Source organism: Pipistrellus hanaki (assembly GCF_964339955.1).
Source record: "Pipistrellus hanaki genome assembly, chromosome: 2".
NCBI lineage: Eukaryota > Metazoa > Chordata > Mammalia > Chiroptera > Vespertilionidae > Pipistrellus > Pipistrellus hanaki.
Genome location: NC_140504.1, coordinates 44,934,868 through 44,951,203, shown reverse-complemented (window position 1 = coordinate 44,951,203; position 16,336 = coordinate 44,934,868). Strand labels below are relative to the sequence as shown.

General features: G+C 39.6%; 1 protein-coding gene across 2 annotated transcripts in view; it reads right to left on the bottom strand.

Moving 5' to 3' along the window:
• Window positions 1-926: 926 nt before the first annotated feature.
• The window catches only part of OSTN (osteocrin), a 60,795-nt gene continuing 45,385 nt past the window's right edge, over window positions 927-16,336 (bottom strand). Inside the window, exon 5 of one of the 2 annotated variants that reach the window (XM_084872591.1) lies at window positions 927-1,172. The gene's annotated coding sequence lies outside the window, so the exon portion shown is untranslated. The remainder of the gene's footprint in view (window positions 1,173-16,336) is intronic. The other variant, XM_084872592.1, reaches the window with a different exon arrangement.

Genomic DNA, 16,336 nt, shown 5'->3' with positions numbered 1-16,336 from the left:
TTTCGGCAAGTTTAGCACTTCTTAGTTGGGATTCAGGAATCTGTAGTTTAACAACTCCACCAGGTGATTCTCATCATGAGAGAAGTTTGGGAAACACTGCTTTAGACTAGTAATGATACTAGACACAACAGGTCCATTACTGCCTGTTGCCACTAAGCCAATAAGCAGAGACAAGGTTGAATCTTTTTTAAGCACTTATTTGAATTGCCGGCAATAGGAGAGAGCATCGGGTATGGCACCTTAAAAAACTGTTGCAACATTTCCCACCAGTTGGCTTATTATTTATGAACTAGGGGCCCAGTGCATGAATTTGTGCACCTTAAAAGGAACTGTGGGCCACGAGGCTGTGGTAGACACAGGGGCGGGTCTCTGCCCATCCTCTGTTAGCCCACTCAGCCCCCTCCCACTGCTCCCACACACTGACAGCACCAGTGCCACTTGCACCTGCTGATGGCATGGAGCAGGCCAGCACCAGCAGTGGGTGTGAGCAGGGCCAGCACCATCACTGGGTTCGAGTGAGAAGTGATAGCTTCTGGCCCGATCTCCCCTCAGGAGCTGGGGAAGGTGGGGAAGCCCTTAAGGGTAATTGGGGCCTGCAGCCATTGCTCACACCTACTGATGGCACCCAGTTATCAGGACCAGCGTGGGGCACAGGTAGCAGGTGTGAGCAGCAGCTCTGGCGCTTGGCTGCAGGTGTGAGTGGGGCTGGGGTTGGCAGTGGGTACAAGGACCAAGTGGGACTGTGACGTGCAGGAGCAAAGAATTTTCAGTAACCACTAGAGGCTCGCCCTCATGACAGCACCCAGCACCCTGAGTTGGTCTGACGCCCTCGCTCACCTGCTCCAACATCCCACTATGGCCAATGCCCGTCATGTTCCACACATGTCCCCTGGTGTTCAGCACACATCATAGCAACCAGTTGTTTAGTTGTTCAGTTGTTTGGTCTATTTGCATATTAGCCTTTTATTGTATAGGATAGGGAAAAAAAAGCTATGCACAGGGAAAGGGTATAGCAGGATGAGGGCTGCAGGTTATGTAGTCAGTGCGTCTGTTCACAGAATCTTGAAATCCAATGACAAGGTAGTTAATCTTTTTTGATGATGGCAAACAGCTTCTCCCACTCCCGAAATCAGAGAATGGACTGCATTCCTGGGGCAAACTCCCAGAGAATTCTGCAAAATTGAGATATTGATTAATGGTAACATTAAATTCTGATTTTATGTGTATGGGAAATATTGGTAGATTACAATTAGATTACACCTCTGATCGACCACATTGAGATGCATACATCACTAGCAACATTCTAGAAAGATTTCTTTCTGTCACTCCCTTGATTTCCGTTTCATTATATGTATATAGAGAAGATTGAGTTATTAGTTAGGTTATTTTCTGACCTAAATTTGTCAAGCCTAGGATGAACCTCTCTCCAGGTACACTCATTTCAAAGCAACCAAATATTTGACTAATTCCAATCATTTAACACATTTTTAAAATACTAATTTGTCTATTGACAGACTACAAAGTTGGGGTCATTGTTCTCTATGTTAGACAATATGCAAGACAAATGTACAGTCTGCCAACTTTTATTAGTCCAGACTATAGAAGTACATGCCTCAGTGAATAACCTTGAAAATGAGCAATCGCCTACCATAAAATGTGGAAGAGCATATACCTTGACCAAGACAACGTGGGACTTTTATTTTGTGGTATATTATTGTTTGAGGGCTTTCTGGGTTTCTTTCTAGCAAAATTTATTGTCTATATCCAGTAAAATGCTTCATATTAGAATGACAGGCAAGGACACAGCTACATCTCAAGTAGTAATGAATCAATTTTTTTTCTGTGTGTATTTGCAAAAGCAATCAGGCTTTGCATCACTTGTTCTAAAGGTGCATCTAACTCAGGTATTGTTTTTTATTCAAATACTAGTGACCCAGTGCATGAAATCACATGAGACCCAGACCCACGAGAAATTGCATGAGACCCGAGACCTCACCAGGGGTCTTCAAACTACGGCCTGTGGGCCACATGCAGCCCCCAGGGGAGTCTGATCCTGCCCGCCAGGTTTTTTGGGCAGTGAGCGCAGCCGAGGTGTTACAGTAGGGATTAGTAGTTCATATAGTCCGGCCCTCCAGCTCTCTGAGGGACCGTGATCTGGCCCCCACTTTAAAAAGTTTGAGGACCCCTGCCTCAGACCTTGCTGAGCAGCAAGACCCAGAGTCAAGTCCCCACCCACCAGCGCACACCTCTCCACACAAGCAGCCTCCTCATGACTGGCTTTTAGTCATTACAGTGTTAGTGTCACTGGGGTTTTATAATATAGACTAGAGGCCCAGTGCATGAAATTTGTGCACTGGCGGGGGGGGGGGGGGGTGGGTTCCTCAGGCCAGCTTGCACCCTCTCCAATTTAGGACCCCTCAGGGGATGTCTAATTGCTAGATGTCCCATAAGGATTGGGCTTAAACCAGCAGTCGGACATTCCTCTCACAATCTGGAACTCCTAGCTCCCAACCAAATGCTTGCCTGATTGCCACTAACTGCTTCTGCTTGCCAACCTGATCAGCCTCTAACCACGCCCCTGCCAGCCTGATCAACGCCTAACTGCTTTCCTGCCAGCCCGATATCCCAAACTGCCTTCCTCTGCCAGCCTAATCACCCCCAACTGCCCTCCCATGCAGGCCTCGTTGCCCCCAACTTCCCTCCCATGCAGGCCCGGTTGCCCCCAATGGCCCTCCCCTGCCAGCCTGGTCATCCCCAACTGCCCTTTCCTGCCGGCCTTATTATCCCTCACTGTCCTTCCCTAATTATCCTTTTCCTAGAATTATAAATTAAATTCAGGGCAATATATGTTTCTTTTATAGAAATTCTTTTTCTAAAACAAATACCTATTAAAATCTGGCTATAAAATGTACCTTATCTTTTCAATGAAAATATTTTATATTATTATTTAACATTTTAACATACAACTGTAACAAAATTACATTATTGCATATCATGTCTTTCTCTTAAAATAAACTGAAAATCTTTGTATAATTGATTTTAAGCAAAAGTTCTACTGATATTCTATTAACATTATAATTGCACAACAGAAAAAAAAAACAAATCCCAGAATTTCATAGATAATTTCTATTTCTATTAAGTAAAGGAAATAAAAGAACTGAGCAATAATTATGTTTGGTAAATGTTTAAAAACATCTCCTTCCTCAAGTCATACATTTTCTTCTTTAACATTTTTTAAAAATATATTTTATTGATTTTTTACAGAGGGGAAGGGAGAGAGATAGAGAGCTAGAAACGTCCATGAGAGAGAAACATCGACCAGCTGCCTCTTGCACACCCCCTACAGGGGATGTGCCCGCAACCAATGTACATGCCCTTGACCGGAATCGAACCTGGGACCTTTCAGTCCGCAGACCAACGCTTTACCACTGAGCCAAAGCGGTTTCGGCTTCTTTAACATTTTTATTACTTTATTAGCCACTTATGTTCATTAACTGAGATTTTGTAGAAAAAAAAATGATTTAAAGGAAGAATCTAGTAAAGTTATGAGCTATTTCTCTATAAACCACAATATTCTCATTCCCAAACATCAATCTTGCTCAGATAGAGTCTGTTCACACTTTAACAGTTGGTATGAGGATGGAGAAAAGGAGAGGGAAGAACAATTATATAAAATCCTAATAAAAGAGTAATACACAAATTGATCATCACTCCAACACACAAAGGTGGCTGCTGCCATGTGGTCAAAGATGGCTGCCCCCATGTGGACACAAGATGGCCACCACAAGATGGCCAGCAGGGGAGGGCATTTGGGAGGTACCAGGCCAGCAAGGGAGAGCAGTTTGTGGTGATCAAGCCTGCAGGGGAAGGTAGTTAGGGGTGACCAGGTCGGCAAAGGATGGCAGTTAGGGGCAATCAGGCTGGCAGAAGAGCAGTTAGGTATCAATCAGGCTGCCAGGGGAGTGATTAGGGGTGATCAGGCTGGCAAGCAGAAGTGGTTAGGGGCAATCAGCTAGGCAGGCAGGCAAGCAGTTGGAAACCAGATATCCTGGATTGTGAGAGGAATCCAAGATTGGAGAGGGTGCAGGCTGGGCTGAGAGACACACGCCTCCGTGCACGAATTTTGTGCACAGGGCCTGAAGTTATGTAATAAAAAGTTTTGGTTCTTTTCAGGCCACCTCACAAAAGTTCATTTTGTTTGTAATAAACTATTATTTCAGTGGAATTATTTGTTAACTAGAGGCCTGGTGCACAAAATTCATGCACTCAGGGGGTTCCCTCAGCCTAGCCTGTGCCCTCTTACAGTCTAGGAGCCCTTGGGGGATGTCCAACTGTCAGCTTAGGTCCACTCCCCATGGGCCTAAGCCAACAGTTAGACATCCCTAGAGCTGTCATGGAGGCAGGAGAGGCTCCCTCCACTGCCGCTGCACTTGCCAGCCATGAGCCTAGATCAGGGCTTCTGCCTAAATGGTGCTCCCCCTGTGGAAGCATACTGGCCACCAGAAGGCAGCTCCTGCATACATCAATTGCCCCCTGATGGTCATTGGTTGTCATAGTGACCAGTCATTCTGCCGTTCAGTCAGTTTGCATATCAACCTTTTATTATATAGCAGTGTTTCACCTGGTGATTCTCATCATGAGAGAAGTTTGGGAAACACTGTTATATAGGATAGATACCTTATTGAACATTCATGTTTTATAGCTTGAATAAAATCTATTGCTCTGATCTCTACTCCAGAATAAAAATGGTTAGGAAAATTTGAGTGAAATTTCTGTTTTTAGAGTGCTGAGTTTGGTATCTGATCAATTAATGGGTTGTGAGGTATATAGATGAAGATGGAAAAATCTCAATTTTACAAAAGTACATATCCCATCTCTTCCACAAAGTTTCTTTGCATAGTTTAAGAGCCATCTCTAGAACACAAAAGGTCTCACTTAGGTATATCAAGTAAAATCTCAAAGTCTTAAGTTATTTATCTTTTTCTTTAAAAAATAATTTTTAATTCATATATTTTTTATGTTAAATACAATAGTAGAGAATTTCAAAAACTGATGAAAAAGGAAAAAGTAAAATTTTCCTGCAATTTTACTATCACAGCTAAACTTGAAGATGCAACTTCAGGCATCCTTCTCTCTCTCTCTCTCTCTCTCTCTCTCTCTCTCTCTCTCTCTCTCTCTCTCTCTCTTTTCCTCTCTCTCTTTTACAATCTCCTCTGAGTGTTTATATATACACTCAATGATCTTTAAAACAGCACATTTCTTTACATTATACATTTCTCTCTACGCTCCTTTTATTTATGAGCGTGAAGATGGATAGTTACCTGAAAAACCTATTTCATTAGAAACAATTTCAGTGACACAGATTGAAAGTGGAAGTTTTATGACATGAAGTTGATCAATCATTACAGGAAATGAATTATTTTTCTAGATAAACAAGACACAAATCATGAAGAAATATTGCTGACTTCATTGAATAAAATTTTTGATTTTCAAAGACTGTTCAACATTGGTGAGTTAAGAATAATATAAATCTTTTATAAATTAAAAAATAATAGATCTATTCTAGCTTCTGAGCTGCTCTTTTCTAAATGTTAACTTATATTAAATAAAATAATAACCACTTTTTTATGCTTCATTGAAAGCTTATGTGTTTTTCATTCATGCTAAAATACATTATTAAAAATATAAATATCTTATTTTGTTGAGTTAGAAGGCCCTAATGAGATCAGAAATCATCAAGTTATAAAATAGTTATCTCTACTCATATTTTCTTCTCATATATAAAACTCACCACTGTACAGTTGATATTTATTTATTTTTACTAAATTTTTAAAGAATATTACTAAATGCTTCAAATATGTTTGTAGATTTCCACTAAAGGTGTCCCAAATTAACTGCAAAATTAGTTTTATACAGCTAAATGATCACCCTTTTAAATCAGCTTTTTTTTTTTTTTTTTCAATTTTGGAAATTGTTGGATTAGAACCTATTTAAAAACGAGGGCTACATCAATTGAGATTTTTTTCTTTGGGGAAAAGGAGAATCTTATGTATAATTATGCATCAGACTGCTCTTCAAGAAATGATATTGTTGCTTTTGACAACATATCACCTTTTGAGGAAATACCTGAATTATTTTTTTAAATGTCTATTCATGGGATAATGTATTGGAAAATAATACCCAAATAAATACTTTTTATAATACAAGGTTTTAAAACTTAAAAATATGCCCATTGAAGGAAATTAATGAAATTCTGAAAAAGAAAATTCGCACTAAAATTGTACAATGCAAAGGGAGTTCCTATTGATATTTCAGGGCATTTCCTTCTTGATTAAATTATGTCAACAAGCTTTGTGGCCTGCTTTTTCTATTTTTAATTTAATTTATTGGGGTGACAGCCTATCTAATAAAGGGTAATATGCAAATTAATCATCACTCTGTCACAAAGATGGCGGCACCCATAGCCACAAGATGGAGGCGCCAAGTCCTCTCAACCCCACCAGAATTCCCAGTCCCAGGGGGCGGTTGCTAAGAGTGTGCAGAGTGGAAGGCTTGCTTCATTGTGGAAAGCTTGCTTCATTGCCATGGCAGTGAGGCAAGTATTCCATGAGCAGCTACGAATGGGCCTCCGGCTAGGCAAGGGCATGGATCCCGGCGATAAGGCAAATGTTCCATGCCCAGCTGCCGGTGGGCCTCTGGGCAGCGGGCACAAAGTAGCCACAGAGAACTATTGGAACACGGATTCATATGCAGGACTACTAGTTGGTTAATAAAATCACATAGGTTTCAGGGGTACAGTTCTGTAATACATCATCAGTATATTGCATTGTCTCCTTACATTACCATTTATCCCCTTTTCCCTCTGGTAGTCACTATACTGTTATCTATGAGGGTGTTTTTTTCTTTTGTTTGTTTGTTTTGTTTTGTTTTGTTTTGCTTAATCCCTTCACAAGAATTTCCCTGTTGTTTATTTTAGAAAAAATTATGTTTAGTGTTGAAAATGAGATATTTTTGTCGAAACCGGTTTGGCTCAGTGGATAGAACGTCGGCCTGTGGACTGAAGGGACCCTGGTTAGATTCAGGTCAAGGGCATGTACCTTGGATATGGGCACATCCCCAGTGGGGAGTGTGCAGGAGGGGGCTGATAGATGATTCTCTCTCATCGATGTTTCTGACTCTATCACTCTCTCTTCCTCTCTGTAAAAAATCAATAAAATATATTTTATATAAAAAAAAAGAAAATTAGATATTTTCTTATGACCTAAAGTGTTTACATTTCAATATTATAGACTTAAAAAAATTATTCGGGCCTTTATATTATGGATCATATGAAAATGAACTTTTCCTTCCACATAAAATCCTTACTATGTGTTCTGTAGTGAATTAAATATTACTTGAAATTTACATTTTCACATGACAAATGTATCTTGCAGATATAGAATTGGCTAACAAATTGAAAGAACTTGACCATGTTAGAATGTGAAATACTTATGTATTCAGTTTTAATAATAACTATAAGGCAATTTCTTTTTAGCAGTTTTTAAAATTACCAATACTATAATGTAAAACTTGTAGTTGAAGTCATCATGGGATAAAACGTCTAGAAATCTGGATTCTAGTTCTACCTCTCCAATTACCTAACTATGGGACTGTAGCCAAATTATAATTCTCTAGACCTAAGTACTATCCTCATTTGTAAAATAGGAAGTTAAAATTAGATTGGTGGTTTTCAAAAGTTATTATTTTAAAAATTGGAAATACATTTTCCAAAACAAAATTTTATATGGTCCCAGAAAATGAAGCATATAAAGGGAAGCTATTTTGCTTGTAGCAGCTGGTTCAGGAACCTGAATTTCTGCCTTCTTGATTTGCATTTGGCCTACTGACAGGGATCCCTTTAGCAACTCTATTCACCCACTCCTTAATAATGCTAAGAAGAAAATTTGAAAATCATTGGATTAGATTAGTTCCAAACTCTTTCAAATACAACTGCATGCAAATCTATTAATCTATAAACCGTGTGGAGGTTTTGGAGAAAGATATATGGCCCTCAGCAAGGACATAGTAAACCAGGCTGAATTCTCCTTTGTAGTTCAGTTATCAGGCCTTAGATAATCAGAGAGTTTACAAAAAATTCACATGGATTGCATTCTGGGTAGAAACTTAAAGACCTGAAAATATTATTTTCTTCATATTAGAGAGGATAAATATTTGAGAAAATCAAAGTATTGACATAACTCTTTGGAGCTTTTTGGATAAGAACTGCTCATTATAAGTGACATAAAATCAAGTCCAGCTACTCAAGCTGTGTTAACAGGCTCCCCATTAATTAAACTAGAGTGGACTTCTTTCACCCTCACCCTGTTGAGTCATGTACCTTTATCAGACAGTCTCAATACAAGTTTCCTCTTCTATTTAATTCTTGTTTTTATTTTCTTTTATTATTTTTCTTTCCTTTTCAGTTTACTTTTTTTCTCCTGCCTTTCTTTCATATTTTCTTCTCTTTTTCCTGTCTTGTTATTTCCCTCCTCTCCTTCAATAGAAACAGCATGGTTTCTATTAAAGACTAATAATGATAACATTTGATTTTTAACATCTGGAAAAGCTAAAGGAACAACTCATGGAGGCAAAGGTTGTTGAGATGTCTTATGCTATATCTGGTCTAGCTTCTTCCCATCCTAATAAACAAGGTGAGTCTTCATTTTAAAGTTTAAAACTGACTTCTAAAAGATTACTTTTGCAATTATTTCTAAAAGATAAGAAATTAAGCTGACATTTTAAAATCCTAATCAAGATCAAGACTCATATTTAAAAAAAAAAGATTCCAATGAAGTGTTCCCCTATGAATGTACCTGAGCTTTGTCATGTCAACAGCAGTGGGTGGCAAGGTCACACATTCCAGGTTAAAGCGGAAATAGACCCTTATTATTTAAAAGTGTGGCCCACTCTTGCTATTTTGGCTTAAACACTGAAACTGGAAAGATTACAAATAGAAATTATACAGTTTTAAGTCAATTTGGAATTTTAGAGTGTTTTATATGAATAAGGACAAACCTCATTGCTTAATGCTTGGACCAAGGTTTGATTCATAACATTTAATTTTAGAAAGTCTCATCTATTGAATGCCTGTAACTTTTCATAACATTTCCTAGGAAATTATTGTTTCTTGCTGAATTAGTTCTTATGTTTGAAAAAGTGTATGTATGTTTCCTCTTTTCATGTGATGAAATGAGATTCCCTAAGGCACATTTTATTTTTACTTGTTCTTCTCTTCCCAGATTTCACTTCTGTAAAAACTTAGATTTACAGGGAAATAGAATGAACTAATATTATTTAAACACTTAGCACATACCAGACATTTTATATTTTAATATTTTATTTATTTATTTACACACACACACACACACACACACACACACACACACATATATATATATTTGCCTTCTCAGGCGGCTCTCTACATCTCACCCTTTTTTACTAATTAAAATAAAATTTAAACATTAATAATAGGGCTCTAAAATTAAAAACAATTCCAAACAATGCCAATGCAAAAACTAAATTACATACATGTTATTTTCAAAACTTGAATGTCAAGAGCAAAACTCTGGCTATTAAATAATAACAACAATACCAATGCAAAACAACAAAATGAGAAATAAGAATTATGGACATATTAATATTTTTATCTACTAAATGAGTCTCTTTTGTTGCTGGTGTAGATTTACTCAGAGTCCTTGGGCTTGCTGCCCAAGACTTTGCAGAAGACTGGAAGCTAACAGATGCTAGCATGAGCAGGAACATGATTAAAGAAGTAGCTTCCACTTCAGTCTTTAATTTCTTCAGATGACTCCATGTTGGCACCTCAGTCCCTTGTGTAGCTTTCAGTTTTCTTCTCCCACTTTGCTGTTGTCTGGGCAACTCTCAGTCCTTTTGGGTGAAGGGACTCAGGAGCTTCTCTGAGTCCATTGTGATGACGGATATAACACTCTGGCACCCGAATTGGCTGCATTGCTCCTTCTTTCCTTTCATTTTGAACCCAGGGTTTGACCCCACAACACTCCAGGCCTGGATGCTGCTCTGGGCCTGGCTGCTCCGGGCCTGGCTTCTTCGGGCCTGGATGCTCCAGGCCTGGCTGCTACTGCTCTGGGCCTGGCTGCTCCTGGCCTGGATGCTCTGGGCCTGGCTGCTCCTGGCCTGGATGTTGCTGCTCCGGGCCTGGCTGCTCCGGGCCTGCCATTCTTCCATTTCTCCAGCTGGTCTCATTTTAAGAGCCCCATGAGTCCCTCATTGCTCTTATTATCATGTTAATTGTTGACTATTAACTACCCAGTACCTCCTTCCTGTGGTTTTGGATGATAGATGTCCTTCATATTAGTTTTAATTTTTAGATTTGTTGTGGGAGTGGCAGACCAGTTGCTCACCTACGCCGCCATCTTGGTTTCTCCCCTTGGTGTCCTTTTTTGCCTATTTTAATATTTTAAAATGTGGTGACTAAGCACATAGGCTCTAGAGCCAGACTATCTGGATTCAAATTTTAACAACCTTGACATGTCCTACCTATGTGACCTTGGGCAATTACATACCTCCCTATGCTTCTTCTTTTTTTGCTCCATATTCAAATGATAATAATTATGTTCATGAGAGCACTGGGAGGATTTGATGAGTTAATATATGAAAGGCATTTAAACTAATATCTAGCATACTAATATAGTAAGTAGTATGTAAGCTAAACCTTTTAGCATTTTAATCATTATTACTATAATTATGATCTTATTCTCACTATAAATACCATAAGTTAGTTATTATGAGGCTTATTTTATAGGTGGGAAAATTACATCTTAGAGAGGTTAAATTATATGCTGAAAATAACCCAACTACTAAGTCACTTAGCAAGTGCTTGAAGGAGAGTGGTAGAAGGTGGAATGGAGGGAATCTTCAGGATTTTTAAAAACTTTAGCTTTTACTAGATATCATAGGGAAATTCACTGGAAAGTTTTGAGCAAGTGAATAATATGAAATAAATTTTGATAGAATCATTATTAATGCTTTGTGTATAATGTACTATAAAAGTTGGGACAAATGGATGTAGAAAAATCTTCAATGAGGCTCCTTTAATATCCCAAATGATAAATGGTGGTAATTTGGATTAGAGTGGCAGTAGTGAATTGATTGATATGTAGGGGTCTGGATATGGTTTTGATATGTAGGGGTCTGGATATGGATATGACAAAAAGTCAACAAAATATTCTTTAATACTACATAGAGTATTAAAAAAAAAGGTTTCAAAAAGTGTTTGTTCTGAGCAATTATAAAAAAGGGCAGTTTCTATTTACTGAGCCATGTATAGCTGGAGGAAGAGACCATTTGAGAGGGTCAGAATAAATATTTGTTGGACCTTTCCATAGTCAGTGTAGCCACTATCAGAGGCCTAATATAATAAAATCTAAACATAAAGTCTAATGCCTGTAATACAATCCTCTTCTATTTTGGCTATATCATCTGGAATGTCGCTATATCTTGCTTGCTCCAATATTGCCAGGACAGAGGAGAGGGAGAGAGGACACATCCCAATTCTCAACTGCCTCAGTTCACAAATGATAGGTGTCACTTCTGCTGAAGTCCATTGGCCAGAATTAGTCACTTGGGCTGCCACCAAAATATTGGCAAGACAGATTGGGTGTCTAAATGTTAGGAAGTATATATGATACTTGGGAACCCTTCCTCAACCATAGTCAATCCATTAATCTCCTCTTAAACATATAGACTCTACTTAGCCCATTCTTGTTAGAGACAACCCTAAATCCCTTTCTCTGACTTCACCCAGAACAAAACAAGCTCTTTCAGAGATACTGACTAGTCTTTATTAAATACAGTGTGACTCCTCTTCATTCACACACCTGTTAAAGGACAAGTTATTCACCCTACACAAATCCAATATTTGGCATAGGATCAGGGACAGGATAACCACAATCAATAATCCCATTCATAAATGAAAATACCAGAGACACACAACATCTAGAATGCTGACCTTCAGCAATTCTGAATTCTCACTGAGAAGATGTTGTAAAGAACCTCTACCCTATGATGGAAAAAGGTTTCTTGATTAGGGCTGCTAATGTCTAGGAAGAGTCCTTGGCCCATTGTATTGTTTCTGCTGGCTCCACCTTTCTGAGGGTTTTACTTTTTCATCATTATTCACAGACACAGTTTATGTACTATATGGGTAATATTTCCTTGAGGATTGCATGATTTTCTCAGGTTGCATCCTATTCTTGAAAAGTTGAAGGTTAGGTTTATTTGTCTCAAAGTGTCATATACATTTTTCACCTATGGTTTCTTTGGCAATGATGTAATTTCAAAAATGTAGAAAACTTTCAACTCTTTGCTATCCTCTAAGATAAAAAAACACACAAACAATTTTAGTTATTTTGCATCCTCATCGCCAACTTAGTAGCAGTTGCCTTGACACTACCTGGAAAATACCTTAAAGACTACAAAGTCTGATTTTTGCCCTGTGTTCTTTATTGCAGCTGATATTTACTAAGCCTCTGTCACTTAGTCATTTTATAGTGTTTGAGATCTAGAAATAGCTCTTTCAACAATTTAAGACCTTCAATTTTTAAAATTTATTCCCTTTTTATGTGTTTGCTAAGGTACCACTTCCTTCCTACACTCATTAATTTCTTGCAATTCTTTGCTACATGTACCCAACATCAACCTATAAATACTGCCAATATTTTATTATCCAACCTTTTCTTCCATGTGTTTTAAGAGAAGCACAAGCTGCATCTGAACTATGACAGATGTCAGTTGTACCACATATTTTGCTACTTTGTAAAATGTCTTCATTTTTCCAGCCAATGATATCCTTTTCTTTGTCTGCCATTAACCAATTGTTGAGACTATGCCACAATTTAGGTTCTTCTTAGAGCAGCTCCTTACTTCAGGTTATCAAATTGTATTTTGGCATCAATGAGGTAAAGTACATTAATAAAATAACTTTAAAATCTTAGTAATGTTCTTTGCTTTAAGATTTATTTTGTGTTTACATGAAGCCTTATTTATGTTAGCCATTTTCCTTCTCTTTGTGCCTACACCATGTGTCCCTGGGACAGAATAAGAGAGATGGAGGCAAGCTCACTTTTAAATGCCAGCATGAGGCACATGATCTCAAACTAACTTAATGGGGTTGAGAAATACCTGGAGCATGTAGAGAAGCACAAGGATTAGTTGGAGCATCCTATCCCTACAACAAACATTTTGGGCTTATACATATAAAACCCTAATATGCAAATAGACCAGATTACGGAACAACTGGTCACTATGATGTGTGCTGACCAGCAGGGGCACTCGGGGAACATGGCAGGCGTTGGCAGCAGGCAGCAGAGTGTGGAACATGGCAGGCATCAGCCATGGTGGGATGGTGGAGCAGGTGAGTGGGGGCACCAGACCAAGGTGGGGCACTGGTCCCTGTCTTTGGGGTGAGCCTCTGGTGGTTACTGAAAATTCCCACCCAGCGCTTGCACCCACTACCGGTGCCTGAACTGCCAATCACTCGGTGCCACAGTGGTGGGAGTGGTGGCTGCCTGCCCTGATCACCCCTCAGGGCTACTCCATCTGCCCCTGTCCCTGAGGGGTGATCAGGGCCAGCAGCTGCTTCATGCATCTGCTGCTGATGCCAGCCCCACTTGCATCCATAGCTGGCACCAGAGCCACCACTTGCACCTGCTGCTAGCATCTGGTGCTGGTCCTGATTGCTTGGTGTGGTCAGCAGCTGCTGGCCCCTATTGCCCCTGAGGGTTTCTCTATCCCTCCCTGCTCCTGAGGGGTGATTGGGGCAGCAGCTGCTGCTGCACCCACTGATGGCGCTGGCCCTGATCACACCCACTGCTGCTGGCACTGGTCTCAATCCTCAATCGCTTTGTGCCTTCAGCAGATGCGAGTGGGGCTGGCATTGTCAGCACATGGGAGTGGCAAAGGTGGGAGCGAGGCTGCCTGCAGACAAGGGACTGGGGGCCCTGAAGGGAGGAGTTGGGTGGGGGAGTGGAGGATGGACCTAGACCAGCCCCTATTGTGTAATAAAATCTTTCCAATAGTGAATTGACTTGACCTTTAAATACATAAGTTTGGAGTTTAGGGAAGCAGCCAAGATTGGAAATATAAATTTGACAGTTTCAGCATATCAATATGATGAGACCACTTAGGGATTGACTCTAGGTTAAAAAAAAAAAGAAGACATCGAAAGGTGAGTCTCAGTTCACTCCACATTGAAAGACTGGGAAGATAAGAATCAGTAAAGAAGACTGAGTAGAAACAGTTACCAAGAAAGGAGGTGACAAAGAAAGAGATGCCACAGCAGTCAAATTACCCCCCCCCCCCACCTGTTTCTAGGAATAAATAGTTCAACTATATCTGAAGCTATGATAGATCCAGTGAGAGGAGATCTGAGACTTTCCATCTAAACATCAATGAAAAGGTTATTAGTGGCTTTGAAAAAAATTGTTTGATGAATTTTTAGTTAAAAACATGGTAAAACAACACGAATTACTGACAATAGACAGCTATTTTGAGATATTTTGTTCTAAAGGCTGGAAAAAAAGGATATTAACTAGAGGAATTTGAGGGGAAAAGGAAGCATTTTGTTTGTTTTTAAGCAAGGAGTATTAAAGCATATATGTGTGTAGTAGAAACAAAATAAATATTTATGGTGATAAACATGAGCTAGATGCCCAAATTAGGTCACTAAAACAGTCCACATCATATCTGAAGTGTGGTTATATTGGCACAACTGGAAACTACCATAAATAACAATGTATGAGGATTAAATGGACCCAGAAATCAAACTTAAGGCAATAGTAACTTACACTTACTGTGAGATATTATAATTTGCTTTCATTATTTAACACTAGTATATAGTTGATAAACACTTGTTAAATTCTTCCATTCATTAAAAATATACCTAACACCTAGTATTATGCTAAAAATAGTATGATGAATGACCAGACAGACATGATATGATACTGGAATGCTGGCTAGGCTTTTCTTCACATAAATGTAAATGATAGATAAGCATCAAGGATCTGGCTCTAATGGTGATACCATTCAGGACAGCTCCCTTCAACCAGGTTTGAAAATTCTCCCAAAGTGCATTCCATTGCATACTTAATCGAAATGCTCATGTCACTTAAGTCTTGGCTATGATGAGCAGATCTACATTTTTCTGCCAGACTAAAATATTCAAAGATATCCAAAGGGATGGAAAGCACACTATAAAAAGAAGATTGTATGAAAGGGGCCAAGCTCTTCAGTTTAATGTTTAAAAATAAACTTCTCCTTTCATAGAATTCCAACATGGTTTTTGTTTAAAGAAATAAAATGGGTTGAGTGTCTCTTATTGAAATGAAAATAGACTCTGAGTGCTGCCATAACACTGTGTGTATAATGGTTATAAACACAAAGGTGACAGTCCACAGAGGGAGTTTGGGAGGAAACTCTGAAAAGATAGATATTTATCATTTATTTCAGTGTATTAACTCTACTATGAGTTGTGCTTTTTTATTTTTATTATTCTTTCATTGTGCATCTTATTAATTAATAGTGAATCAAAGACCCAACTCTCTGAGGTCTTAACTTCAAAAACCATATAAATTGAAGCTACTGTATGTCAGGCAATTTATTGGAATTAACCCACAGATTTCATGTCACTTATTAATATACTAGAGGCCCTGTGCACAAAATTCATTCATGGGGATGTGTGTCCCTCAGCCCAGCCTGCACCCTCTCCAATCTGGGACCCCTTAAGGGATGTCTGACTGCCTGTTTAGGCCCCATCATACCAGAATTGATGGCTCCCAACTGCTCACCTGCCTGCCTGATTGCTCCTAACCGCTTCTGTCTGCCACCTGATCACCCCCTAACCACTACCCTGACAGCCTGATGGATGCCTAACTGCTCCTCTGCCAGCCCAATTGCCCCTAACTTCCCTCTTCTGCCAGCCTGGTCACCCCTAATTGCCTTCCCCTGCCAGCCTGGTCTCTCCTAACTGTTCTCCAATGCAGGCCTGGTTGCCTCCAGTTGCCTTTCCCTGCTGGCCCCATAACCCCTAACTGTTCTCCCCTGCTGGCCTGGTTCACCCAAACTGCCCTTCTTTGCTGGCCTAGTTCCTGCCCAACTTCCCTCCCCCTGTAGGCCTGGTTGCCCCCAACTGCTCTCCCTTGCAGTGCTGGTACCCCCCAATTGCCCTCCCCTGTAGGCGTGGTCCCCCAACTGTCCTCCCCTTCAGGCCTGGACTTCCTCTTCCCCCAAATGTCTTCAACTGCAGGCCTGGTACTTTCCA